General features: G+C 41.2%; 1 long non-coding RNA gene across 2 annotated transcripts in view; it reads right to left on the bottom strand.

Annotated features, from left to right (window-relative positions):
* LOC118659737 overlaps positions 1-27911 on the bottom strand; it is a 104209-nt gene that overhangs the window by 44063 nt on the left and 32235 nt on the right. For both annotated transcript variants that reach the window (XR_004968692.1, XR_004968691.1), the window contains exon 2: positions 8706-8821. This is a non-coding gene — a long non-coding RNA (uncharacterized LOC118659737). The remainder of the gene's footprint in view (positions 1-8705; positions 8822-27911) is intronic.

The following is a 27911-nucleotide window of genomic DNA, read 5'->3' as shown; positions in this document are numbered from 1 at the left end:
GCCCTGTTCTATTTTAGGCACTATGACATAGCAGTGTAAAAAGATTTTAGAAAATAACAGTAACGATGATGATAGAGAAAAAGAAATCAACAGCATGAGCAAGAAGGAAAAAAAGGAAAACAAACAAACAAACAAAAGAATTAGATAGATAGGAAAGAAGGAAGAGAAGGAGGAGAGAAGGGAGGGAAAAAAGAGAGAAATAATCCCCATTGCTCCTCTGAAAATCTAGCTATATCTATATCTATATCTATATCTATATCTATATCTATATCTATATCTATATCTATCTCCTATCTAATAAAAGAGAAACATGGTAATTGGCATATGACCGCTACCCTTCCCATTGGCTAATCAGCGAGATATGCAAATTAACTGCCAGCCAAGATGGCGGCCGGCAGCCAGGCAGCTTGAAACTAACATGAGGCTTGCTTGCTTCAGTGACAGAGGACTCCAACCTTCCCCTCCTGCCTTGCCGGCCTCTGAGCCTGCAGTTTAAAAAACATTGTAACAAATATAGAAGCTAAACAAAACCCCAGAAACCAGCTTTCAGCGAACCGGGATCTCAGAGCTGGAATTGATACAGAGTTTCGATTATAGAACCGAAACAAACCAGATACCTGCTTTCAGCAGCGGAGGCCTAAGAGCTGGAGCCAAGCCTCAGAGCTAAAGCTGGCCCAGAATTAAAAAACAAAAAAGAAAAGAAAAAAAGGAGCAGTTGGGAGCTTCAGTCCCAGCCTGAAAACAGCCCTCAGCCCCTCACCCAGACTGGCCAGGCACCCCAGTGGGGACCCCAACCCTGAAGGGTGTGTGGCCAGCTGCAAACAGCCATCATCCACTCATCCAAGCTGGCCAGGCAAACCAGTGGGGACCCCCACCCTGATCCAGGACACCCTTCAGGGCAAACCAGCCAGCCCCTACACGTGCACCAGGCCTCTACCCTATATAGTAAAAGGGTAACATGCCTCCCAGCAACAGGATCAGCGGAGCCGAGAGGCCTCCCGGCACCGGGATCAGCGTGACAGGGGGCAGCGCCCAAACCCCCTGATTGCCCTGCAGCTCTGTGTGTGACAGGGGGCAGGGCCACAACCTCCCTATCTGCCCTGCTCTGTTCCTGACAGGGGAAAGCGCCCCAACCCCCTAATCGGCCCTGCTCTGTGCCTGATAGGGGGGAGCTCCCCAACCCCCTGATCGCCCTGCAGCTCTGTGTGTGACAGGGTGCGGCGCCCCACCCCCCCATCCCACGGGCCCTGCTCTGTGTGTGACGGGGTAGAGCCATAACCTCCCCATCAGCCCTGCCCTGAGTGTGAGAGTGGCGGCGCCCCAACCCCCTGATCCGCCCTGCTCTGTGTGTAACAGGGGGCAGTGCCCCAACTCCCCTATTGGCCCTACTCTGTGAGTGACAGGGGGGAGCTCCCCAACCCCCTGATTGGCCCTGCTCTGTGCGTGACAGGGGGTGGCGCCACAACCTCCCCATCGACCCTGCCTTGAGTGTGACAGGGGGCGGTGCCCCAACCCCCCAATCAGCCCTACCCTGAGCGTGACTGAGGGTGGCATCGCAACCTCCCAATCCGCCCTGCTCTGTGCATGACAGGGGCGGCGCCCCAACTCTCCAATCGGCCCTGCTCTGAGCCCGACCAGGGGCTGACCTAGGGATTGGGCCTGCCCTCTGCCACCCAGGAGCAGGCCTAAGCCAGCAGGTCGTTATCTCCCGAGGGGTCCCAGACTTCAAGAGGGCACAGGCCAGGCTGAGGGCCCCCCCCCCCCCCGAGTGCACAAATTTTTGTGCACCGGGCCTCTAGTATATATATATAAAAGCCTGAGCGACCGAACAATTGAACAACCAAAGGATTGGTCGACCTGTTGCTATGATGCACACTGACCACCAGGGGGCAGACGCTCAACACAGGAGGTGACCCCTGGTGGTTGGTGCTCTCTCACAGTGGGAGTGCTCTCAACTGAGTGACCTGTTCCAGGTGCCCATTGGCCCCATGGCAGCCATTCACTCCCTCAGTAGTCTTGCAGGTCCAATCTCCAGAGAATGGGCCAGGTACTGATGGACTGGCACCACCGGCATGATCCCAACAGCACTGAAGGCCTCCTGGAAGTCAGCCTCAGGCACCATGGCTGCTTCCCCTCCCTAGACGCTCCACAAGGAAGAAATGATATAAAAGCAGCCACCAGGTGACTCCCGACAACCGGCGCAAACATCAGCAGGACGGATTGGGATCCTGGGCTGGCAAGAGTGTCTCATCGCCCACCCAGAGGGCCAATTGCATCCCGGCCTCCCTCCCTTCCTCAGGGCACCAGACGCAGGGCTCAAGGCTAGCGAGCACAGCTGCAACAGCAGGAGCCTCTCCTGATCAGGACTGACTGAGCAGGCGCAGCTGGGCTGGGATGAGCAGGAGCAGCAGGCAGTTGGACTGCTGGTTTCGGCCCAATCCCTACAGGCCAGGCCAAGGGACCCCACCTGTGCATGAATTCATGCACTGGGCCTCTAGTAGAGAAAATAAAATAAATGAGTAAAAAAATTAACATATTAGTGATAATTGCTATGAAGGAAATTAAAAAGCAGAAAAGGGGAAAAGAGAGTTGGAGGTCTGATAATTTTAATATATTGATCAGCAAAGGCTTTACTGACCAAGGGGCATTTGAGCAAACACTTGAAAGAGGTGAGGGAGTGAGTCACTGACTATATGAGAGAAAATAAATGAACAGCTAGTGATTACATGTTTGAGAGACTGTAAGAAAAATCATGTGGCTGGGACAGATTGAGCAAGAAGGGAGTAAATAAAGGAATATGGGAGGGTAGAAGAATGTGGGGGACTGGATCATGAAGTAAAATGATCCAGAATTATATGATATTTCCAGGCATTAAAAAATATGATGACAAATGCATTGAGAATAATTAAACAGGTTTAAGGTAGAAGTAAGGCAACCAATTAGGAGGTGAACACCAATAGTAGCTTTAAGCTAAATGGTATAAATGAAAGTGGAGAAAAATGGTAATATTATGGATATGTTTTGAAAGTAAAACAAATATAATTGGCTTTTAGATTGGATTTTGAGTGTGAGAGAAAAAGAAACATGAAAGATGATAAGATTTTTTATTAAAAAAACGTGAGCAAATGGAATTGCTATTTTAAATGGATTGGAAAGAATATGGAAGAAACAGGCTTTGGGAAAGGATTAGATTGCTAAGGATTCTTGTTCATTCTACATCTGCACCACAGATGGACAAATTAAAACAGTAAAAGCTAGAGCCAATCACTATAATGCCATGATGCTTATAATATTCATTAGGGCTACTCACAAACATTCTAGTTTTCTTTTTAGGCATCTGGTAGTATTATACTTCCCCATCCAATATGAACTTAGGTTAGCCAAGTAACTAGCTGTAGTCAATGAAATCTAATTACATGGACCCTCCATCAACTGGAGCCTCCAACCTAAATCCCTGAGCAATCACAAGGAGCAAAGCTCTTCTATTGTCCTGTATTGCACATGTAGCTGGAGCAAGAACTAAACTTTGTTGGGTTAAGCACTACTTAATGTATTCTTACTGATATAGAAATTAGTACTCAATGTGAGATGGAATCATGATATACAACATACAACCAGAAATACATAGCATTGCTAAGTAACCAAGCTGTAGGCAGCAAGGAAAGGAAACTGTTATTGGAAGCTAAAATGATAATGATTAAAGCTATATACCAATGATACTTAAAGCTATTGCCCGAAATAACTTGGAATGAAGATAATATATACAAGCAACCTATATGCTGGTTGTTTCTGGCTTCACTTTGATAAGATACAGTAGTCTTACATATCCATGGGAGATAGGTTCTAAGACAATAGTGGATGCCAAAAACTACAGATAGTACCAAACCCTATCTGTACTCTGTTTTATTCCAATACATGTGTACCTATAACAAAGTTTAATTTATAAACTAGGTATAGTAAGATATTAACAACAATAGCCAAAAATAAAATAGTATAACCATGTAGAAACTCCATTTCTTTAATATGATCTTTTCTTCTTTCTTTCCTTTTGATTCAAGCTGGCCTCATCCAGCACCCTGACTCACCTGCCTCCTTCTCCCTAGCAGGACCACTCCCTTAATCATTAAGCCCTCCGGACAATGAGGTTCTGGTCAGCAACAAATAATCGTAGGAACAAAGTCTCCAGTCTGTTGACCCCAGAGACAGAGTTTGAGTCAAACTAGAGATAACATCTAGGCCTCAGTTGTGCTTCAGCCCCAGGCCCAGAAAATCTGTGAAACCAGAAGAAGCAATGCCATGGCTGGTATCAGGACCAGATGCACTGATTAACGACTCCCTACCCGAGTGCAGACCAATCAGTAGAGACCATGATCCTGACCGTGACCCCAACTCCCTTAGTCACCATGATTAATGATTTTCCCCTATGAAGCCCATCACATGGAAGCCATCTGGAGCCAGTTCTTTGAGGATTAGCTCACCTGCTATGGGCACAGGCCACTTTTCTCAACCAATAAATCCTTACTTTCTTTGCTGCAAACTCCTATTTGTGTCTTACTGGACTTTGATGTGCACAGGCAAATAGACCCTTTTAGTCCAGTAACAATTTTAACAATATACTGTAATAAAAATGATATGAATGTAGTCTCTCTCTCTCTCTCTCTCTCTTTCTCAAAATATCTTATTGTACAGTACTCACCCTTCTTGTCATGATGTGAAATGATAAAATGCCTACCTATGTGATGAGGTAAAGTGAGGTGAATGATGTAGGCATTGTGACTTAGCAGCTACTATTTACCTTCTAATAATATGTAATAAGCACTTTACGGCCTCTCTTTCACATATCCGTCACTACTCTTGAGCTTTGGGGTCATCATTAAATAAAATAATGGTTACTTGAACACAAGCACTACCACGACAGTCAATCTGATAACCAACATGGATACTAAATGACTGATGGACATCTGGATAAGCTGGACAAAAGGTAGTCACCTCCTGGGTAGGATGAAGCTGGACAGTGCAAGATTTCATCACACTTCTCAGAATGGTGCTATTTAAAAATTAAGAATTGTTTATTCCTGGAAATTTTCATTTAATATTTTCCACCATTGTTGACTCTGGGTAACCGAAACCAGAGAAAGTAAAACCACAGATAAGGGGGAGGATACAGTATTATGAGAAAGAGATGAGTTCAGAAAAGAATTGGCTAACTTCAGGAGTAAATAAAAGCAAATAAAATAGAACAACAAAAACCTATAAATAAGGTTCAAGAGGCTACTAATTCTCCTTTCTCAACTTGCAAAAGAAAAACTTGAGGATTCATTAGAATAATAAAGACCAGTTATTATTGAAAGCCAATTAAAGGTGTGGCTTTCAATCTTATTGTTAAAACCTCTGAATAGATTAAGATGAGAATAGCAAGAAACAACTAAAGGTTTAATGTTCATTTTTTTTCCCAATTGACAAAATGGTGGGGGCGGGGGGGGGGGCGCGGAAACCAATAACAAAAGCCTGGTAGTTTCCTAATTAACTCAAGATATAGACAGGAGCATTTTAGCAAAAGGAATTAGTATGTTTAAAAATAAACTGTGTTCTATTGGCACATAGAACTGAATGGAATCTAATATGATGCTTGCTATGTTTTTAGCAAAGTTATACTACCAAAGAAACCACATATCTGAACTGAACAAGTCAGAGACTGTTCAAAACTTTAAATTATCTTAGGTCTCTGACTTCTCAGTATCATGAAGCAGATTAATAAAATTGCTCAGTACTCCATAGCAGACAAATTTATCAGTATCTGTTCTGATTAGGTCAAAGAGTAATGGAAAAGGAAGAATTTTCTAGAGTGACAGATTCAAGAGCCATGGGACCAGTGGGCCAGGGAGCTCTCCTAGTGAGCAGAGTCAAGGTCTAATCAAGAAGCATTCTTCACTGTCAGGCTAGACCTAGCTGGATTTAAGATTTGCTGTGAATCTGTAGTCACTTTGTGTCTCTCACTCTTCCCTCTTTCTAGATGGGAATGCTTATTTTAGTTGTCATAACCTTCTTCCACCATTGAATAATGGGTGTGTGGGAGATAGGTAATTTGTCTACTACATTCATAGATCTTCAGACTAAAAGAAGGCATGTCATGTCCAGACTTGGTAAGGAAACTATGGAATATCACTCAGAGATTCTAGGCTTGGGGCTGGATGGAATTTTGGGTAAGAAGTAGCCAACTATTTGGGGACCAGAAAGGTAAATTATGGTGGTGATTAAGGCTGCTCACTGTGGCCAATAAAAACTGACTGAAAGTGAGATAAGTCACTTCCAGATGGCAGCTGTGAGAATGTGGGATTCCCCACATTCCCTTTTCCCTCCATCTGTCATTAAGAAAGTATATGAAGGAGTGGGAAGTGTAACTCCTTCATGTGCCAAGGAGAATAGGAACACTTGTGAGTAGCTCTAATGACCCCCAGAGACTGCCTTTTCTACTCTCAGCCTTCCTTCCCATAAGTGAAGGAGAAATAAAAAAGCAGACCCTTCCCACTCCTCATTTTGTTTATATTTTACTTTTTGCAGTATTTTTTATTTTTATTGATAAGGTATTACAAATGTGTCTTTATCCCCCCATTGTCTTCCTCATCCTCCCAGTCCTGCCCTCACCCTCACCCCTTATTGTCTGCGTCCATCGCTTATGCTTATATGCATGCATACAAGCCCTTTGGATGATCTCTCCCCCTCACTCCCTGTATTGTTGAAAATTTTACAGATTTCCCCTTCCCTCCTCCCCGCCCCCTTCCCCCATTAACTCCCGCCACCACTCAGGCCTTCACCACACTTATTGTCTGTATGTCCCACTCCCTATTTTAAATCTACTGGGAGAGAGGAAGAGTTAAAGTTTCAATCAGAATGGAGATTAGAATTTTAAAATCAACTCACTCAATAGTGACCCCAATTTTAATCTGTCCAAGATGTCACCCATGTTACAAGAAAGAGAAATTCATCTGAGTGTGGTTCTAGTCAGTGACTGGAGAGAACAGAATGGTTTCATATTCATTCCCCACTGAGTTCAGACTGTTCAAGAAACCAGTTACAGCTGTGACGCTGTTGGAGAACTGTTGTGCAAAGATAAATGTGGACTCTGAAAAAGATGAATGTGGGAAATACTAATGGATGAGACAGGACTGAGTTTAAAAGCATATAGAGAATGCTTTATATCTCCTAAGAAAGTGTAAAGCGATACTCAAAAAGTTTAGAAAAGGAAAAAAAATATGAGTACAGTCTTAAGAGTTTGCCAAGAGATGGATTTCTCTGTCATTACTAGGGAAATACCAAAAATAAAGTAGCACATAAATTGGTTTTTACAGTCCCTATCTCAGACCCTGAATTTCAAAACAGGAAAGCTCTTCCTAAATAAGAAGTGATGATGACCTAAATGCCAGGATCCTGGGATATGAAAACAGTCCTATGTCCCCACACCTACCCACATCACCCAAGACATTGGCTAATGTGTAGACGTAGACAGCGGGGAAGGCTGTATTCCCTTTGATGCAAGAAGTAAATTATCAATTACTGAGTTTACTTTTTCAAGAGTGGCATTCCTATCCATTAGTGCTCTAGTGACTGTAAATGAATGTCTCAACTAATCAAAACAGGCTCTTGGATGTGTAGGATCCCAGAACTGGAGCATGTCAGTTTTTTGGATAAACACCAGGAGGCTGGTTGAAAAGGTGTCTGCTAATATACAGACTACAACAATGGACTGATCAGAAGGCTTCTGGACAAGGCATCTTTAGACTTCAAACATGTGGATGATCTCTTTAAAACAAGTGAAGCAGGACAATTTTAGCAACTTGCTTTGCCATGAAATCAATCTGGTAATAGTCTGACATTCCTTTCATCTTCTTTCAGCTACTGATGTTAATAAAGTTAAGAGCAGAGGAAGACATGAGCCAGAGTGATGGCTCTTATCTGAGATTTTAGAAACAGGTGTCAGATAGATGATTTCAGGGGAATCAGCCTAGTCCCGTGGTTGGCAAACTGCGGTTCGTGAGCCACATGCGGCTCTTTGGCCCCTTGAGTGTGGCTCTTCCTAAGCCTTCGGAGTACCCTAATTAAGTTAGTAACAATGTACCCACCTATATAGTTTAAGTTTAAAAAATTTGGCTCTCAAAAGAAATTTCAATCGTTGTACTGTTGATATTTGGCTCTGTTGACTAATGAGTTTGCCGACCACTGGCCTAGTCCCTAACCAAGTAGAATAGACAACGCATTAATCAGCTGCTAGTCAGCTTTAAGGAATCTCAAGGTAAACACCTTTGCTGAGGTCCCTTCCAAAATACACTGGCAAGATAGGAGTGGTAGTACCTGCAAATGGACCGGCCCCTCCACCCACCTGCCATGTGACTGACTGGGCAACAAGCAAAGGTACAAGAATTTGCAGGGGGTCTGAGCCCACAGTGAGGCTGAAAGCAACACTGCACAACCACAACAGGAGGATTCAGAAGTTAAAGAAGTGCAACTGTCCGTCTTTTAGCTTCACTGCTTTCAACGAAGGTCCACATTTTGTGGCAGGCGGTTCTCAACAACGTGAAATGCAAGCATGAAAATTACATGGAAACAAAGGTACACCTGGTGGATCTTGAAAATCACAAACCAGTTTTAAGGGGAACGATTTCCCCGGTTTCTGTTCCACTTAGGAGAGAGGGAAAACCTGAAATTACCTCTGATGATGGACACACAGGTGCTAGGAATTGGCTGTGACTTGGCAGCACCGGCATCTCGTGGGCACAGGAAGGATCTGCAGTGCTCACAGCCTGGATCCTCCTCTCCTGGGGACCTAAGTAGGAATAGGAAGGGGATTAAAAGGTGATAGGCTTCCTTAACCAAATGGATGAAATTCTGAGACGGAGAAGAAGTGAATAATATGTTAGAGATTGGAAGATTGACCCAAACTTTTGTTCAAAATTAAATCTAAAGCCTTTATGACTTCCTGTAAGGCAACGCAAATTTTCATGTAGTTGCCTTGAGCAGTCAACCATGGGAAAGTGAAGAACTCAGAGGGTTCTTGCCCAAGTTTTCTGGCCAGTTAAGCCGTGGAACTTTTTCCAAGGCCTCTGGAAGAGTATAACCTCTTAGAAAAATAAAACTAAGGATACATTTCCAATCCAAAACATACGAAGCTTTATAGCTTATATTTGAGTAGCAAAAAATATTAACATGTAACTTTCTCCCAACTGAGTTTCAGGGAGAAAATTCAAATCTAAAGACATATATTGGAAAAATATGTCTCTAATCAAAGGCATCTTTCATCCAAATATATTTTTTGCAATATTTGGAACATGTGGATAAAAAAGACACAAAATATTTCCATAATTTTGCCATTAAAATATTTGGCCATTAATGACTAATTGGTATATGATTTCAACTAAAAGAGTCATTCTAATAGGTCAGATAGCATATGTACCTCTTGAAACAAACAATATTGGAGTTGCTCAAGGTTTGGTATAGCTGTTGTTGTTATAGCGAATCTCATAATTTTAATATCATCTATGTATTCTGATGACTCAAAATTTATATTTACATCCTAGAATCAATTCTAAGCTCCATGCATCCAACTGCCTACTTAATACCTCCACTTGATGCTCACCAGTCAACCTTAAAATACACTAGTCTCCTATTCCACTTATGTTCTTCACTTTAGTCAAGGCCATCCCCAGTTGCTGAAGCAGGAATTCTGAGAATCACTCTTGATAGTGCCTGATCATTCTTTTTTTTTTAAATATATTTTATTGATTGTTTACAGATAAGAAGGGAGAGGGATAGAGAGTTAGAAACATCATTCAGCTGCCTCCTGCACACCCCCATTGGGGATGTGCCAGCAACCAAGGTACATGCCCTTGACTAGAATTGAACCTGGGACCCTTCAGTCCACAGGCTGACGCTCTATCCACTGAGCCAAACCAGTTAGGGCTCATTCATTATTTTTAAAAATAACCATCCCAACTACTGTCAGTTCTACACACACAATAGGTGTCAAACTCATTCACTTTCACAAGTGCCACTGTCCACCCTAGTTCAAGCTTCCCTCTTCCCTCTTCTGGACCATGACAACACCCTCCTAATTTGTCTCTACTCTTCCTCTCCCACTGCTCTCTATACTCTTTCTCCACCATCCAGTATGTTCCTATCACATAAAGTCTGCTTTCAATTCCTCTGGGCTTTCAACCCTCTTTACTCTCTCCCTTTACTGTACACTTCTCACCTCTTTTCCTCTAACTCATACTATAAATTACAGAATCATTGAGTAAATGATTTCTGCATGGTGTTATCAAAGTGTTCAATAAACACTTATTGCATAAATGAGGTGATCCTCCTAGAGATTATACTAAAATAATGTTGCAAAGGAACTTAAAAGCCATCCACTCAAACCCCTTAATTTAATGACTAAGAAAAACAGCAGGTATCTGGTGCCTCACTCAAAGCCATCCAACTGGCCAAGTGGCAGAATGAAAACTTCTGATTCCTAGTCTTTGTGTCTCCTACAATCCTGCTTAAGTATAATAAGTTTAAAACATCAACCAACACTCATTCACTTTTCCCCATCCATTCACTGAGTGCCTATCATGCTGGCACTGGGGCAACAATAAAGAATAAGATAGACCCTGACCCCCATGGAACTTTTAGTTAAGTGAAAATTGGGTCCAGGAATGAAATATTGGGCACTCAACATAATTTATAAAATTCATTAATTCACTGATATTTCACAAGAATTTAAGAATAGTTTATTTCTTCAAAAGAAACAGTTTATTCAGGAAAAAAAGAAAACAGTTTCCTGAGTTTAGTAATATAATCCTACATGAAAGCAAAAGCATCTGAACATTAAAGAGCTCAAGACTAATAGCCAAGCTCATTTTTAATATCTTTATCTTACAAAATCAACAAAGCTTGTCAATGAAAAGAAAAAATATTGACCAATCACTTGAATGTTTTGTTAAATTCAGGTCTTTGGTATTACAGTAAAAACGATTTAATGTTCAAATATTATAATATTTATCTGCAGGTTTTTAATATTATTTAGGCATCTGATACTTTTTTAATGTGTGTGAGATCATTGTGTTCTCTGCTGGTCATCTGCTTGTTGTTCAACTATCAGGTTTCCAATGCAACTGCTCACAAAGCTCTTTGGGAGATATTTTTAAATTTCTTTTTGTTTATATGATATCTTACTTTATTACATTTGCCTTTTCTTAAAAGAAAGGTTGTTATATAGACTTTGCAACACAACTTTTTGCAAGAACATATTAATGAGAAAATCACTATCAGATTTTTTTAACTCTTAAAAGAGCAAATGTGATATATTCTGAAAAGTTCTACAATTTGTAATGACTTGATTTCATTGAAAAACAAAAAATGTGCAATAAATGAATTTAAACAGGAACAAAAAGTGTGATGTGATCAATGAAGAGATTATATATGTGTGTGTGTGTGTGTGTGTGTGTGTGTGTGTGTGTGTGTGTATACACTGTACACTAACTAATTGTACATCTGAAGACCTCCTATGAAGGGTTAGGAGGTCAACAAATACTAATAAAGTTAGATGTCTATGAAAGCACTTTCTTTGAACTGAATTCAAGGAGCTGAAGTGCATGATGCTGGAAATAGTTAACGTGATGGGTAGTGGGGGGTAGAGTAAGAACAGGAGGACTTCTCAACAGATAAAAAATTTTTAATGTTAAATAGAAGAATTAGCTTGTTTTCAAATAGAGAAGAAACATGGGCATATGAAGTTGGGTGAGGCTTAAAATACTCTATTTCATTTTCTCATCAGGCCCCAAATGGCCTACTTTAGCACATGCATTGCAGAATCCCCATGTGGGAGACTCATGTGAACTACTTATTCTACATTTTTGGTGATTTAATCCCTAAAAGTAGAAAGAAGCACCAAGATTCATGACCGTGCTGCTACTGGTGTCACAACATCAAAAGGAGCGAAGACGGGAATCCAGCTGCTAGAATTTGAGTGAGGAGAAGAAACCACGGCGGGCGGATTGTTTATGGAAGCACAGATGGCTGAAGGGAAAACAGCCGTCTCTGAGCCAGCTCGCCAGGAGAAACACTGGCAAGACACAGTTGCACTTTGTTAACATTTCCCTCCAATTTAAAAGGGTCCTAATTTTACTGCTGGACAATGATATTTGACACTTTTCATATATGACTTGTATACAGACTGTGGCTATAAAAGTTTGAACTGGAAAACATCTGGAGGGAGAAAAAAAGCCGTTCACCTAGCAGGAGGTCAGGGCACACAACAACCTTCTGGAGCCCTCAAAAGAATTACAGAAGCTTAGGAATGGCCAAACATGGAATGAGCCGCCAAGCATGACAAACACATAATTTAAAAAGCATGGTCAGATTCAGAGTTATAAAAAATAAAATCAAAGGAAAAGAATGCATTCGTAGACACTTTATGAACACTCTTTATCAAAAACAAGAGGAAACACTCACACTAAAGCTTGAATGAATATACAAAAACAAGTTGTTTAGGAACAGTTTGAACAAGTTTGCATAATTGTTTATAGAGAGTAAGACAATTAAATACGTCGTGTAGTTTTTATTATTTTATTTTTACTTTAACTTCTTATATTTTCCATTCAAAGAGAATAACGACTAAAAGAAAGGAATACATCATTAACCTCATTCTACTTTCTAACATAGGAAACATTTTCATATCACACAATGGCCTGATCAGGACATATCTACATAGATTGAAGAAGAAGAAGAAAAGGTAGAGATAATAATTCTTTAAGCATTTATTTCATTTTTATTTAAATTTATTTAATTTTTAATTTATATTTATTTAATTTTCTAGTTAGAGTGGTTCAAGAGTCCCGATCCTCGAGTGACAATGCACATTCCTACACACTCACACATCCCACACCCAAAGGAGGCCAGTTGAGCACCAGGCACCAGAGGGTCTGGTTTCTGAAAGTGATTGTTTTTCTCAACTTCAATGTAAACAAAGCAAGGAATGTGGGAAGATAGAAAAATGTAACTTCTCCCATCATGTCTACCCAGTTTTATATAAGGGAGGACTCAAACCAACTAGTGTTTAACTACGTTACCACTACGTTATTAAACCATGTTAATAAAACATATATTTGACAGCCTGGGAAAACCAGATATTTCAAAAATAGCTTCAGAACAAAGTAAAAAAAAATTGAACACATACTTCCATTCTGATTTTGAAGGATTATGCAAACGCCCACTCCTTAGACATTCTGTTATTGTACATACACCAACCTTGCATAGGAATGAGCATGTTTATTCTCAAGCTCTATTCATGTGATGCCAAATATCCAGGTAAATGCAGAAGAATTCATTTGGTTTTCCAGTCACTACCATCTGTCTTCAATCTTCCCCCTGCCAGATTCCTACCTTTCACAGCTTCATTGGATCTTCTGAATTCAACCAGAACCCTATAGGACAGTGATTGCCAATGTGTATTCTGGACTATCAGCATCAGCATCCCCTGACTAAAGTGTCTAGTAGACAATAGAACACCTTAGAAGCCTTCTGAGAATATCACCTTGACCGCCACCTGTGGTGTAACTGGGGAAAGGCTAGCATTGCAGACCCATCAGGAGGCTGTGGTAATTATCCAGGTGGGTGTGTGGGTCTCAATCAGGGCTAATGTAATTGGGATGGAAACTCAGAAAAATATTTAGGACTTTAAAAGGGCAGGACTTATGCTACACTGAGTCACATGGAGTAGAGTAGGGAGAGAGTGAGGCAGCTCTGTTTGTGACTAAAGGCAAGGACCTGGGAGACAGGGGTGTAGAGCCCCAGCTGTGCCACTTACCAGCTGACTTTGAGCAAGTTATTTTCACTGCTGAACCAGAGGCTCTTCATCAGGAGTAGTGCTGACTTTAGAGAGCTATACGGGTCTAAAGGAGATCAGAGATGGCGGGACTGGCATCAAGGCTGACACACAGCAAGTTCTTGAGAAATTCTAGCAGATTTTAAGACTATTCCAGAAAGAAGGAAGAATGGGAGAGAGGGACGGAGGGAGGAAAGAGAAAGGAGAATAGAAGAAAGTTGGTGTGAACATATTTTTGGAAAGTAAACTTTAGTTATTCATTATTTTTAAATATTTGTACATTCTTAACGAATTCTTGTTTTCTATTTATAAACTTCTTTTTATGAATTGTCATGTACATCAAAGGATATTTTTTTTCTACTTCCCACCCACCAACAAGCACACACATTCTTTCCTGGAGCAAAGTACTCCTCACTCTTTAAGAACCAGCTCTCCGGTACCTCCTCTGCTCCCATGTCGCCATCCCACCTCCTCGTGTAGAAAGGACAGCCACCTGCCTTGTGCACAGGTGTGCCTACCAGTAATTGACACACAGCCCTCCTGCATGTACTGATTCGTGGGCATCTCTCCCAGCGCCAGGTCCTTAAGAAAGCACAGTATCAACCTCTCCATCCCCGTTACCCAGCTCAGTACTTGGCACAAAGCAAGTGCACCTCAGCTTTATTTCTCTAAAAAGTTATGTCCCAGATATTAACACAAAATATCTTAATGTCAGACATAAATCACGCTATCCCCTTAAATGATCCAACTAAGCTGTCAACTTGACTAAATGCCAGAAACTACAACAGACATAACACAGTAAACTTCCTGCTTTCTGCCTCCAGTGAACTAAGGAAATGATTGAAGGAGTAAGAAATAAATATGTGAAAAGTTAAATAGCAATAGTACACCTCAATAAAGATGGAACACCATGTCATAGGCATGAGGTGATTAACTTCCTAAGAAGTTAGTGACTAACGTTAAGAGCTATTGGAGTTCAGATGGTGACCATGGTTAGGGGTGACTTTGCAGAAATAATTGGACTTGATTGTATCCTTATAAGATTTGGATAGGTGGAAAGGACTTCCAGAGAGAAGGTGCTCCAGGTGACTAGGACAGTGTGGCCCACATTCGGAGAGCATGAAAGATGGGAAAACACAAACCTGTTTTGGAGGACTGAAAACGCGGTTGGCTCGAGTGCAGTAATCAAGTATGCAGAACACTAACCAGGCAGCTAGAGTCCGGCTTTGGGCTGCCAGTGAGTACTGGGGAGTCCAGGAGGTAGGGCTAATATGTTGGAGGTGTTTTAGTTAGACTGACTTGGTGGTGGTGAACTTGGAAGGGAGGGGAGCATCAAAAAGGAGACTGATGAATAATCTTAACTTTTCTTCACAGACTCTGGTTTGTATCAAACATTGTGTTTTACATATATGATTCTGCACAGTTACTCCAGTCCTATAAGTAGCTGTACCGACCCTGTTGTAGTTACCCAAGCCGGTGAATGCCATGGTTTGGATTTGATCCTAGGATGTCTAACTCCAAAGCCCATTCTGGATCAGATGTGTGCTATTTCCAAGGCATAATGTGACACGGGGCTGTGGGGATGCCCCAGAGGGGTCAGAGACCTGGGAAAGATAGAATAAAGGTCAGATCACTAAGGGCTTGGTGACTCTTTGGATGGGAGGGGGAAGAAGTCAAAATTAGTTTCAAGCTATTATGTTTGCGGGATGAGAACATGCTGATGAGCTTAACCTAGGGAAGGTAGGAGAGGGACCAGCTTTAGAGGGCAGCAAACAGATGAGTAGAACATTAAATAAGGTTCAGATGGCAGCAAGCTGCTTATGGAAATGTTTGCTGGGGGAGAAGGGATATCGCGGCGCTCGCACCGCAGTGGAAAATGAAAGCGCCCGTGGAAATCCCGCTTCAATCTGGGGTCACAAGATCCCATTTTCCCAACGCTTCCTACAAGTTTGCTTAACAATGTGAAACATGAACAAAATATATTGCACATGGTTTTGAAGGACTCAAACATTGTGGTTCAACAGAGCAGACTTCTTTATTTTCCGAACAACCAAGACTTTCCTGCCTTCTAATGCCAATTTATGCTCAAATACCCTTTTTCCCCTAACAACTTAAAGTGTGAAAACATATGCTTTCCTCTGCCCGCACCCTGTCCGCAGCACATCCTGTAAAATTCCATCCCTCGGCAGTTCACTTATAGCTTCAGAATGATATAGGTCTTAAAATAAAAGTTGGAGGGCTCAGAGAAAACAGTGGGTTCCTAATGTAAATATACCACGAGGCCAAACATTTAAGAAAATATTCACGTTTCATCATTTCAGCCTTTCTGAAAAGAGCCTTTTGAGAGCTAGTGCTTTTCTTCCTTTCCATTTTAAAATATGAAGTTTGTGCAGGGACCATTTCCCGTAGGGTTGCAAATATAGGCGAGCTGGACTTGGCCCTCCAAGAAAGGTACACAAAGCTTAACCTCGCCGTATACTCTGGAAAATGAACCTTGGTGGGATAAATTGAAATACCGAATTTAGTGCATGTCTCACTCTGCGAGAGCAAAGCTTTTTAAACTTCAATAAACTTTTATTTCTAATATAAATAAGATCCCAAAGTAGATAACGTGGCATTGTTTGGTAGCTAAGTTAGACGGCAAATTGCTCTGTAGTCAAGCCATTTCTATATGTATTCCATAACCACAACTAGAAAGTCCAGTGAATAAAATGAGCATGAATATCTCATATTTTGTCAAAACCTATAATAATGCAGGCAGGAAGGAGAATGAAACTAGTAATTATAGTGCAGGTGGATTCAATTAGGGGCGAGGGGTGGGGGACGGGTTTGGGGATCCAGAAATTGCAGAGGCATACTAGGCCTCTTTTGAGTGGGGAAGAAAAGGGGTATTCTTTTATTAATAGCAACACTCAGGGTAAGACTGATAGGATGGCCAGAAGAGGAGCACAGCAGAAACACGTAACCAGCCCTGGAAGTTCATTTCAGCAGACCGGCTGATATGGCCTAACTTATTTCAAGGAGTGCCTGATAATAGGCAGTGTTTCTCTGAGGTGGGAGTTTGGCGTGGTTTGGTCTCTCCCTGGTCCATTTCTGAACGTAAAGGATGTGAAATGATAACAACTGAGGAGCGTGCCTGTGTGAGCAGGCTGTACCATCTGCCCTAAGAAAGGATTACGTTATATGTCAACGCCACTCAGACTATCAAAACTCAAGAAAATATTAAGTAGCCTCTGCAAAGTGTAGCCATCCCTGTAACAGGAATCCCAAATGCAGTTCCTTATGAAAATACTGAGTGCAAATTTGACAAATAGTATGAATGAGTAAGGGTTGTTCATTTGTTTTGTTTCGTTTGCATGAAAAGTAACCTTAGTTTATGTGAGCAGGTCATTGGATGGCTGAGAATGATCAAAATGTCACAAATAGAGGAATGATCAGCCGAATTCTGTTATCTTGATGAAATATTATGCAGGCATTAAAAATGTTAATTATGAAAACTAAATGGAACATTAAACCCATTATGATTTAATTACTATTGATAATAATACATCATCGATTACAATTATGGAACAATATATTTTTGTAAAAAGCTAGAAGGAAGTATATCACATGAAAATTATGTTTGGATGGCTATATAAACACACATATTGTGCATTATATGTGATATGCTGTAGGTTCTATGTGATGGTATTTCATCCTTACAAAAATTCTGAGATTTAAGAATTATTGTTCCCATTCTACAGATGGGGAAATAGAGGCTCAAATAGCTTAAATAACTTCCCCAAGATGACAGAACTGCTAAATGGCAGAGCTATACAAGAACCAGACTAGCCGACACCAAATACCAGCTCTAACCGAGAGCCATACTGCTTTTTGTAAATGAGAAATAAGATATACTTCGCTTATGCTTCAGCCCACATATACCTCATCAGTCTGGTGGCACTCAACAAAATAGAGGTTACAGTTATTTCCTGCTGTGAAGCCATTTGACTTTTCTTCTCAGAAAGAATTCTGATCCTCCTCGCCTTAACTGCACCCAGGAAAGCCATTGGCTACCCTAATTCCAGAATGAGGATAAAGGATAGTGAGGCCATCCCAAAGTGGTGCTGAGGAAAAATAACTTCCCATTAGAAGAAAGGTGTACGAAGAAAAGCTTTCCTCTGAAAATGGGTCATTTTAACAATTTAATATCTATACTAATAAAAGGGTAATATTCAAATTAGACCTGGAGACCTTCCAGATGTCCTTCTGGAAAAGCCATGGTGGTGGGGCCAAGGCAGAGGCAGTTAGGGGCAATCAGGATGGCAGGGGGAGGGGGGGAGAGTAGGGGGCAAGCAGGCCAGTGGGGGGGTGCAGTTGGGTGCCCTCAGGTTGGTCAGGGAGGGTAGTTGGGGGCCATGAGGCAGGCAGGGGAAAGGAGTTGGGGGCCATGAGGCAGGCAGAGGAGGGGAGTTGGGGGCCATCAGGCTGGCAGGGGAGCGGTTAGGTGGCGATCAAGCCAGTAGGCAGGCAAGTGGTTAGGATCCAGGGGTCCCGGATTGCGAGGGGGATGTCTGACTGCCAGTTTAGGCCCAGAAAAGATTTAGCATGCAGAACTCCCAAAAGCATTTTCCTCCCCAGGACCCTTTGTTCTGGGAAACCCAATGAAAACCTCCCAGAATGAGTGTCCTAGGAGCCCATTCCTGAGGCGCTGATTGAGTGGAAAAGCCACTACCAAGCATCAGGGGACTGGAGCGTGGGTCCCAGCCTTCCACGCATTCAATGTGATGTTAGGCAACTGCTTTACACCTGGGTTTCCTCCCATAAAATTAGGGAATGGTATCTAATATGATATGAAGGTAAATAATACCTTCCTGTGTCAAGTGACTGAAAAACCTATGGCCGTGATTATTCCACGCCACAGTGTGGCTCACAATTCCGTCCTTCCACATGATTGAGAACTGGTTGATAAAGGGACAAGTGTTAAAAGTATTGGAACCCATGTATATCGGGCGCTGTCAGTGTAACACAGGAAGAATATAAGAGTTACAAAGCTAAGAGTGAAAACCTTAGAAACCTAACAGGAACAAGAAAAAAAAATATCTTTCTACCAGGCAACACACTGATGCCATGCGCAGAAAGAAATCTCAAGTGTGTGTGCTTTTTAATTGATTTTTTTTTATAGAAAGGATGGGGAGAAAGAGAGAGAGAGATCTCCCTGCTGTGTAACGTTCTACTCTTCTGTCCAAAATAGTGCCTCTCATTTGAGGCCTTCCTTGGTTTAGAAGATACTGAGCTTAAGAATAAGAATTCTGTCTTCTTGTATTTCTAACTCCTTACATAATACTAGGTATGTTATAAAGACTAAATAACACCAGCTGGCAGTATTCTCTCCTGTCTCTAACCCTTTTTCTACTTCTGTAATCATATGGATAAGCATTTTTTTAAATGGGTTTTTATTTATTTCAGAGGGGAAGGGAGAGGAAGAGATAGAAACATCAAGGATGAGAGAGAATCACTGATCAGCTGCCTCTTGCACCTCCCTTACTGGGACTGAGCCCACAACCTGGGCATGTGCCCTTGAGTGGAATTGAATCTGAGAACCCTTCAGTCCACAGGTTGACACTCTATTCACTGAGTCAAACCAGCTAGGGTCAGATAAGCATTTAAAATTATAACCTGCCACATAAAGTCATTTTCCTATATGTCATGGGTATATGTGGTATCTCCTTTAGGAAGTTATAACAAACTGTTTTATTCCTTCATTTGTTATGATACATAGCATAGTGTTAGGCAAGTAGAACATATCGTATCTAATAAAAGAGTAGTATGTAAATTAAACATCACTCCTAGACAAAGATGGTGGTGCCCATAGCGGCTGGGGCGGGACGCTGGCAGCATCACCCTGGCAACACGAGCCCAGCGTCCATGCCCCAGCTGTGTGGAGGGAGGGGAGGGGAGGGGCCTTGGGCCAGAAGCCAGGGAGAGAGACGCTGGGCTCACAGTGATGCTAAAGAGCTTCCTACCACATTAGAGGAAGGGGCTAAATGAATCAATGTTGTCCTGGCCTAGGAAAATGACTGGATTTTTAAAGATGCCTGATAAAAGTTGTCAACAGAATCACAGGACTGCATTGGTTTACAAATGAGCAAAGAAAATTTATTGTTGTTTCCTCACAAGCCCTCATCACATGGTCTAAGACAGTGGTCGGCAAACTCATTAGTCAACAGAGCCAAATATCAACAATACAACGATTGAAATTTCTTTTGAGAGCCAAATTTTTTAAACTTAAACTATATAGGTAGGTACATTGTTACTAACTTAATTAGGGTACTCCTAAGGCTTAGGAAGAGCCACACTCAAGGGTCCAAAGAGCCGCATGTGGCTCACGAGCCACAGTTTGCCGACCACGGGTCTAAGAGAATAAGATCTTAACTTTGCTGATTAATGCCTCAACATCCTCCAGTACAAGAGACTCTTTTCTGTTACTCTGTCTCTTTGAATAAATTCTTAGTCATTCAAATTTACTCCCTCTCCATCCAGAGGAATCTGGGTGATAGCGGGAGGGAAAGTAGGTTTACTGCCTCAACAAGTCTGCCTTTCTCTCGTCCTTGTGAAACATCCATTTTCCTCTATTTCTATAAGCCCTTCTTTCAAGTTTACCAGTCAAACGCTAAGTATATTCCATTTCTGCCTGAGAACATGACAGAATTCCCAGGTCCCTTCCATAATGCCAGAGTCCAAGGTCAACTTGAGAACTCCCAGGCAGCCTCATCTACTCCCGCTGCACCAATGTGCACCACTTCTGCCCCCCGCCATGTCTTTGAAATCACACTCTGAAGCAGTCACTTTCTGAGTTCCCCAAAAGGGAATGATTTAATATTTCTCTACTTTTGATATTCTCTTAAACTAAAAGACACAATTTGTTCCCTGATATTTGAGGCCATAGTCAGAAGTCTTAACATATTTGATCTTTATCTTCCCCTTCCCGTGACCCCAGTTGGCCTCCTACTTCTTCCTTTCTGAGTAAAACTTTGTCTACATCTTACCCCACTTCTTCCAGAGAGGAGACATTTGTCTCAGTCTAAATGGCAAAAGTTATCCTTTCTTTAAACTAGAATTTAAAGAAATTGTGAATCAGCCAACTGAAGATCTTCATAGAGAAATTGTTAAATGATTTGGAACTGGGAATTATAGGTAACAAAAATTTATTAGTTCAAATCTTTAAAACTTTATTCCCATGTTTTTCAGTTTTAAAACTGAAGAAACAAATCACACTCCTAGTTGACACCTAACCTGTTTGTAGAAGAAAGCTTTCTATAATTTGGGCAAAGTTATTTGTGAGAAATATAGTAGACATATAAATTACTTGTAAGTACCATAAAAATGCAAGATTTAGAAATAATGTATAGTGTAAATGCTATTCATTGCTTAATATGGAACCACACAGCTAGGAATTTAACCATCCTAATCTTCCAATTAGTCTGCATAAATACCTTCCGTTGTATCCCAGATAAGCTCCATTAGCTAACGTAAAGAAATGAAGGAAAGTTTGAATTCTGTGTTATAATACACGTCAACTTTAACACGTGGTCAGAGAAATATATGTATGGCAATAAATTATTACTTTGTAACCATTTACAAAAATAAATCATTAGCAGCTCAGGGAAGAGTAATGAATTTTACTGCTCCTGAGATAACCTAATTATACAGCGAGGACAAGATAGACAAAGGGATGATTCACGTCCTGTGTAGGATGGAGCAGGACAGCATGAGATTTCATCACACTACTCAGAATGATGCACAACTTAATATTCATAACATGTTTGTTTCTGGAATTTTCCATTTATAATTTTTGGACCATGGGTAACTGAAACCTGGGAACACAAAACCACAGATAAGGAGAACTAACATAATAACATTCATCAGGGTTGATGTAAGGACTAAATGAGATGTCGGTGTTAAAAGCTTATCATAGTGACTGGCATAGACACATCACTTCTCTTTCCAAAGACCATTTAGGTTATGTCATCTGTTTCCTTCCCCCCAGGGCTGTATTTGATCCTCTGAATTAGTTCGTTCTCTTTGAGAGCTCTGTGTAGCTCATTGTTCTAGAATATATTTCTTCTTGTATGGGGATGGAAAAGAAGAAGAACCAGAAAGAATACGAGGTTTATGGAGAATCAGGTGGTTTATGATTGACAACTTTGGTTCCAGCATTATACAAAGACTAGAGGCCCGATGCATGGATTTGTGCACATTAAAAGGAAATTAATTAGAAGGAGGCTGGCAGGGCGGGACTAGGCAAGATGGGCTGGACACTCCTGGAGCCAACCTCCTGTGGTACCTCCCCAGCCAGCCACACCTGGGGTGGCACCAGGGCTCGAAGGGCATCTGCAGAGTGAGTGGGGTCCCTCCAACAGGTAGGGTCCCTCCAGGCCAAAACCAGCAGTCCTACATCCCCTGAGGGGTCCCCGGAGTGTGAGAAGGCACTCTGCAAAGTTTCTGTCTCTTGGCAGCTCCTGTGTTGAGCATCTGCCCCCTGGTGGTCAGTGCACATCATACCTACCAGACGATTGGCTGATCAGCCGGTTGCTTAGGCTTTTATATATATAGATATTACAATGCTTATAATAGCATGGCCACACACATAAATTGTATCTCATTTTATGGTGCCTCTAAGGGTTAACAATATTTAATCTGCTAAACTATTTCAGATGAAAATTTTTAACTTTATTTTGTCCTTTCCTTTGTATGTTTTATATGGAATCTGTTCATTTCTGTTTTTCCCATCTAGAGACTTAGTGAATTCAGCAAGTAAATTTGGTTTCTTGAATTGCCTTGTTCACATTTGGTTTAATCATATAAAAATGTCAGAAAAAATAGATCACTACATAAAAAGACCTAGAGACTTTAAAATAATAATAGTTAATCAAATAAGAAATTACTCTATCATTTGTATTTATAACTCCCTACCAGTCCCCCCCCAAAAGATTCACTTATAAAATTACAGACAAATAAGATTTAAATTCATTGAACAAAATTCACCTTAATAAAAACCAAATCCAGTTGAAAACAAAGATCCAGGATCTGAAGCCCAGAATAACAGCAACCACTGCCATTGAGAATACTGCTCTCTTTTCCTCAAAGTGGTGGTTTTACCACCCACTATCTGACCTTCTACATGCTATTCTAACAAGCTCCCTTAAAATTAAAAAAAAAAAGAGGAGGGGGATATAAATGCACATTCCATTGAATTATATCATTTTTGAGAATTCTGGCACTTTTTATTAATCAGTTTCTAAGAAATGTGTGTGTGTGCGTGAGAGAGAGAGAGAGAGAGAGAGAGAGAGAGAGAGAGAGAGGTCAAATATACCCTTGAAAGGTGTAGAAAGAAATGCCATTAGTTGTTAATAATGCTCATCTCTGAGGAATGAGATTACAAAGGGAGAAATTTTTTTTCATATACTTCTTACTCCTTTATTGTTTAAGTTTTCCCAGAAATATTATTATTTAAATTTTCCAAACAAAGAAATAGTATTTCATGTGCATATAACAACATAGCAACCTACGTTTAAGGGTTAGGATAATTTCTCCTTCAAGTTTGCCCACTTCAGAAAACAGAACCATCCTTAGCCCTTTTACTTAGGTACAAAACTAGGATTCGTATTTGCTTCTCTTTTCTTTACATAGTACTTCCAGCAAGATCTGTTGGCTCTACCATCAGAACATTCCCTGAACCCAATCAGTTCTCACAGACTCCACCACCAGCAGCCAGGTCCACGTCATGTTCTCTTCTTATGTGGGCTACTGCACAGCCTGTTAACCCACCTCCTGCTTCTGCTCTAGCTCTTCAAAGTCTATTTTTCATGCTGCAGTCATAGGGCCTTCTTTAAATGTAAATCACTCATGTCAATTCCCTGCCTTAAAACCTGTTCACATTTACTAAGAACAAAATCCAGCCTCTGTATCAGCAAATGATCTGGCCCTTGTCCTTCTTTACAATCCCCTCTTCTACTACTCTCCCCAGATTTCTTTCTGTCCTACCTGTTGCTCACAAACATACCCAGCTCTTACCTGTTGATTTGCTTGTTGATTTTCTAGGGCTGCCATAACAAAATACCACGTTCTGGATGACTTAAAAAATAGAACTCCATTTCCTCCCAGTTCAAAGATATAAGATCAAAGTATCAGCAGGTTTGGCTCGCAGATGCTACTTCTCCCCATGTTCTCACATGGCTGTCTCTATATGTGTCAGTGTCCAAATCCCCTGTTCAAAATGTCCTATATAATAAAAGCACAGTGACCGAAATAGCAGAATGACCAGAGACCAAAAGGACCACGGCCCCTCACCCCGGCTGGCCCCACTCCCCAGCAAGTGGTTAGGGGCAATCAGGCAGGCAGGCAGAGTGGTTAGGGGCAATAAGGCAGGCAGGCTAGTGGATAGGGGAGATCAGACAGGCAGGCAGAGGTGATTAGGAAAGAGGAGGCAGGCAGGCAAGTGGTTGGGGGCATCAGGCAGGCAGGCAAATGGTTAGGAGTGATCAGGCAGGCAGGTGAGTGGTTAGGGGCAATCAAGTAGGCAAGCGAGTGGTTAGGGGCGATCAGGCAGGCAGGCAAGCAGTTAGGAGCCAGCAGTCCTGCATTGAGAGAGGGATGTCCCAGATTGCGAGATGGTGCAGGCCAGGCTGAGGGACACACCCCCGCCCTATGCATGAATTTCATGCACCAGGCCTCTAGTATATATCCTATATAATAAAAGGGCAATATGCAAACTGACCTTAACAGCAGAACAACTGAGAATGACTGGTCACTATGACACACACTGACTGCCAGGGGGCAGATGCTCAATGCAGGAGCTGCCCCCTGGTGGTCAATGAGCTCCCACAAGGGGAGCTCTGCTCAGCCACAAGCCAGGCTGATGGCTGCCAGTACAGCAGTAGTGGTGGGAGCCTCTCCCGCATCCTCAGCAGCACTAAGGATGTCCAACTGCAGCTTAGGCCTGCTCCCCACTGGCAAGTGGACATTCCCCGAGGGCTGCAAGGCTGCCAGAGAGATGTCTGACTGCCAGCTTGGGCCCGATCCCCCAGGGAGCAGGCCTAAGCCAGCAGGTGGACATCCTCCAAGGGGTCCCAGACTGCGAGAAGGCACAGGCTGGGCTGAGGGACCCCCTCCCCCCGAGTGCACAAATTTTTGTGTACCGGGCCTCTAGTGTGTGTGTGTGTGTGTATATATATATATATATATATATATATATATATATATATATATATTGTGTGTGTGTGTGTGTATATATATATATATATATATATATATATATATATATATATATTGATTTCAGAGAGGACGGGAGAGGGAGAAAGAAATAGAAAGATCAATGATGAGAGAGAATCATTGTTCGGCTGCCTCCTGCACACCCTGTACTGGGGATTGAGCCTGCAACCCAGGCATGTAACTAATCGAAATCAAATCATGACCACCTGGTTCATAGGTTGATGCTCAACCACTGAGTCACCCTGGCCGGGCAAATACCTTCTTCTTATAAGGACAACAGTCATATTGGATTAGAGGCCACCCATATGACCTCATTTTCCTTAATTACCTCTTTAAAAGCTCTATCTCAAAATACAGTCACATTTTTTAGTACTGGGGATTAGGACCACCAAATATAAATTTGGAGAAGGATGAAATTTGACCTATAGGAATGTTCTTTCCTCTGTCTAAAATATTCTTTCTCAAGGATTTTCATGGCTCATTTTTTCATATCAATCAGTTCTCTGCTAACATGTAATCTCAAACAGGCTGTCCTCTACATCAATTTACAACAGCACACTCACCTTCTTTATTCTATTCATTATCCTACTTTTGTGTTCTTTATAATATCTCAATAACTTCAAACCCCTATATGACTTTTTTAAATTTTCATTGTTTTTTTCATGCTCACTTCCAGAACACATCCACACACACACATTAATGCATGCTTTATGAAGGTAGGGATTTTCCTCTGTCTTATTTATGGCTGTAACCCCAATGTGGATAATTGTACTGGGAACATATACTATGCTCAGCGAATATTTACTTATTGGATCAATAAATAAAGATTTTGAGAATTGTGCACATAAATATTTATGAAGTCCTTCTAATGGCATAAAGACAGTAGGTTTAAAAAATGGCAATCCCTCATATAGACTATGCACAAAAATGAGCATAAAATGTGTTAGCAGTGGTCATGCTCCTTAAAATTAATGTTTACTGTTTGCTGTGTAGCAACAAATTTAATAGACTATGTTTTATCATGGTTGCTGTAATTTATTAATTACTGAATTAGACCAGTTATTTTCAACCAAGGGCAATTTTATCTCCCCAGAGGATATTCGGCAGCATCTGATATATTTTTGGTTGCCACAACTAGGTTAGGGGTGCTACTGGCATCTGGTAGGTAGTGGTCAGGGTTGCCATTAAACAATATACAACTCAATAGAAAACTTGCCATAACAAGGAAATTTTGGCCTGAAATGTCAATAATGCTGAAGTTGAAAAACCCTGGTCTAAAATAATTTTAAATCAGAATAACAGAGATTCTTTGACTAATTCACCCCTAATATACTCTTAAGGCATATTTTTAGCATAAATGATGGGCTCTATCTAATAAAATATCAATATATCTATTTAAAATGCCCTATTCCTAGCTGTCTCTAGACAAAACTACAAATTAGTGAACTTTGACTTAAGAAACTTTTCCTTTTCTGCCTCACTCTTCTTTTGATACCTTTTTATTCTTATCAGTATAATCCTTTAAAGGCTAGAATATCCCACCATCCAAGCTCACGCCCAGAATTTTTACTAGAGACCATGCCAGGGTCTATCCTTACTGAGGCTAAACTCCAGAATACCCACAAGTGATGCCAGCTCAAAATGCTAGAGCACCGGGAACAAACCATAAAAAAAATTAGCAGAGAAAAATCTAGAGTTCTGCATTAAGTTTCATGGACCAAATTTCACCAGGATTAAGAAGATGCTTTAACAAGGGTCATGTTGAAAACATCTGGAATATTTTATTTACCCCCAAGATCAACATGAACTAGGACTATACTGGAAATTTGATGCCACAATCCAAGCACATAGAAAACTAACCATACCGGAAATATATAGGAAAATATTGGGGACCCATAATCATTATGTGAGCATCAATTTCTAGGGGTACATTCAGAAATCACAACCTTCAGAGGAACTACAAAAATGGCTGGGAATCCCAAAGTCATGCTTTACATGGAACTACTACAGAAACTTGAAGTACTGGTGCAACAGAAGAGAACACTTAGAGTAGATAGAATAGCAATCTCTAAATGTTTGTGCGATGACTACAAAAAAAAAAGAGAGAACAAACTTTTTTCCCTTGCTTTAGAGGGAACAACTAATACTATTGAGCTGAAGTTTTAAGGACGGGGTGGCTGACATGCTCAATATGGAAGAATTTTATGACGTCTTGGTAAAAAGTGCTGTTTCACAAATAGTGTGTTTCTTATTACTGGAAATATGCAAGCAGAGACCACAGGACTGCTTCTCAGAGACACTGCAGAAAGGATTTCTATTTGGGGTAGGAAGCTAGGCTAGAAATCTCTACATACCCTTCCAATTCTGGGATTCCATGCGTCTAACCATTATTTTTTTTACTAAAAGCAAAATATTTAACAATTCTCCACAAAACAAAAATATATTTGAAACAAGTTTTTCTCCTTACTCTCAATAGTTATAAAAATCTTGAAAGAAATATATTATCTATTATCTTTCAAACACTTGAAGGTTACATGATTAAAGAAGTACCCCGTTTTGAAGTTATAATAGAAATTATAATTGATGTCATTATTTCTGATATATAATCATTGGCTACTTTAGGTACAGTGGGGCCTTGACTTACGAGTGTCCCGACTAACGAGTTTTTTTGAGATACGAGCCATCTCTTGGCCGATTTTTTGCCTTGAGTTGCAAGCTCAAAAAAATTCGGGTTATGAGCCAGCTTTAGATACCCCACAGCTAGTTGGCGCAGCGAATGTCACAGTGATTTGACATA

Source organism: Myotis myotis, unplaced genomic scaffold (genome assembly GCF_014108235.1).
Source record: "Myotis myotis isolate mMyoMyo1 unplaced genomic scaffold, mMyoMyo1.p scaffold_m19_p_7, whole genome shotgun sequence".
Taxonomy (NCBI): Eukaryota; Metazoa; Chordata; class Mammalia; order Chiroptera; family Vespertilionidae; genus Myotis; species Myotis myotis.
The sequence above is the reverse complement of the archived record's forward strand: the minus strand, read 5'-3'. Positions and strand labels throughout refer to the sequence as shown.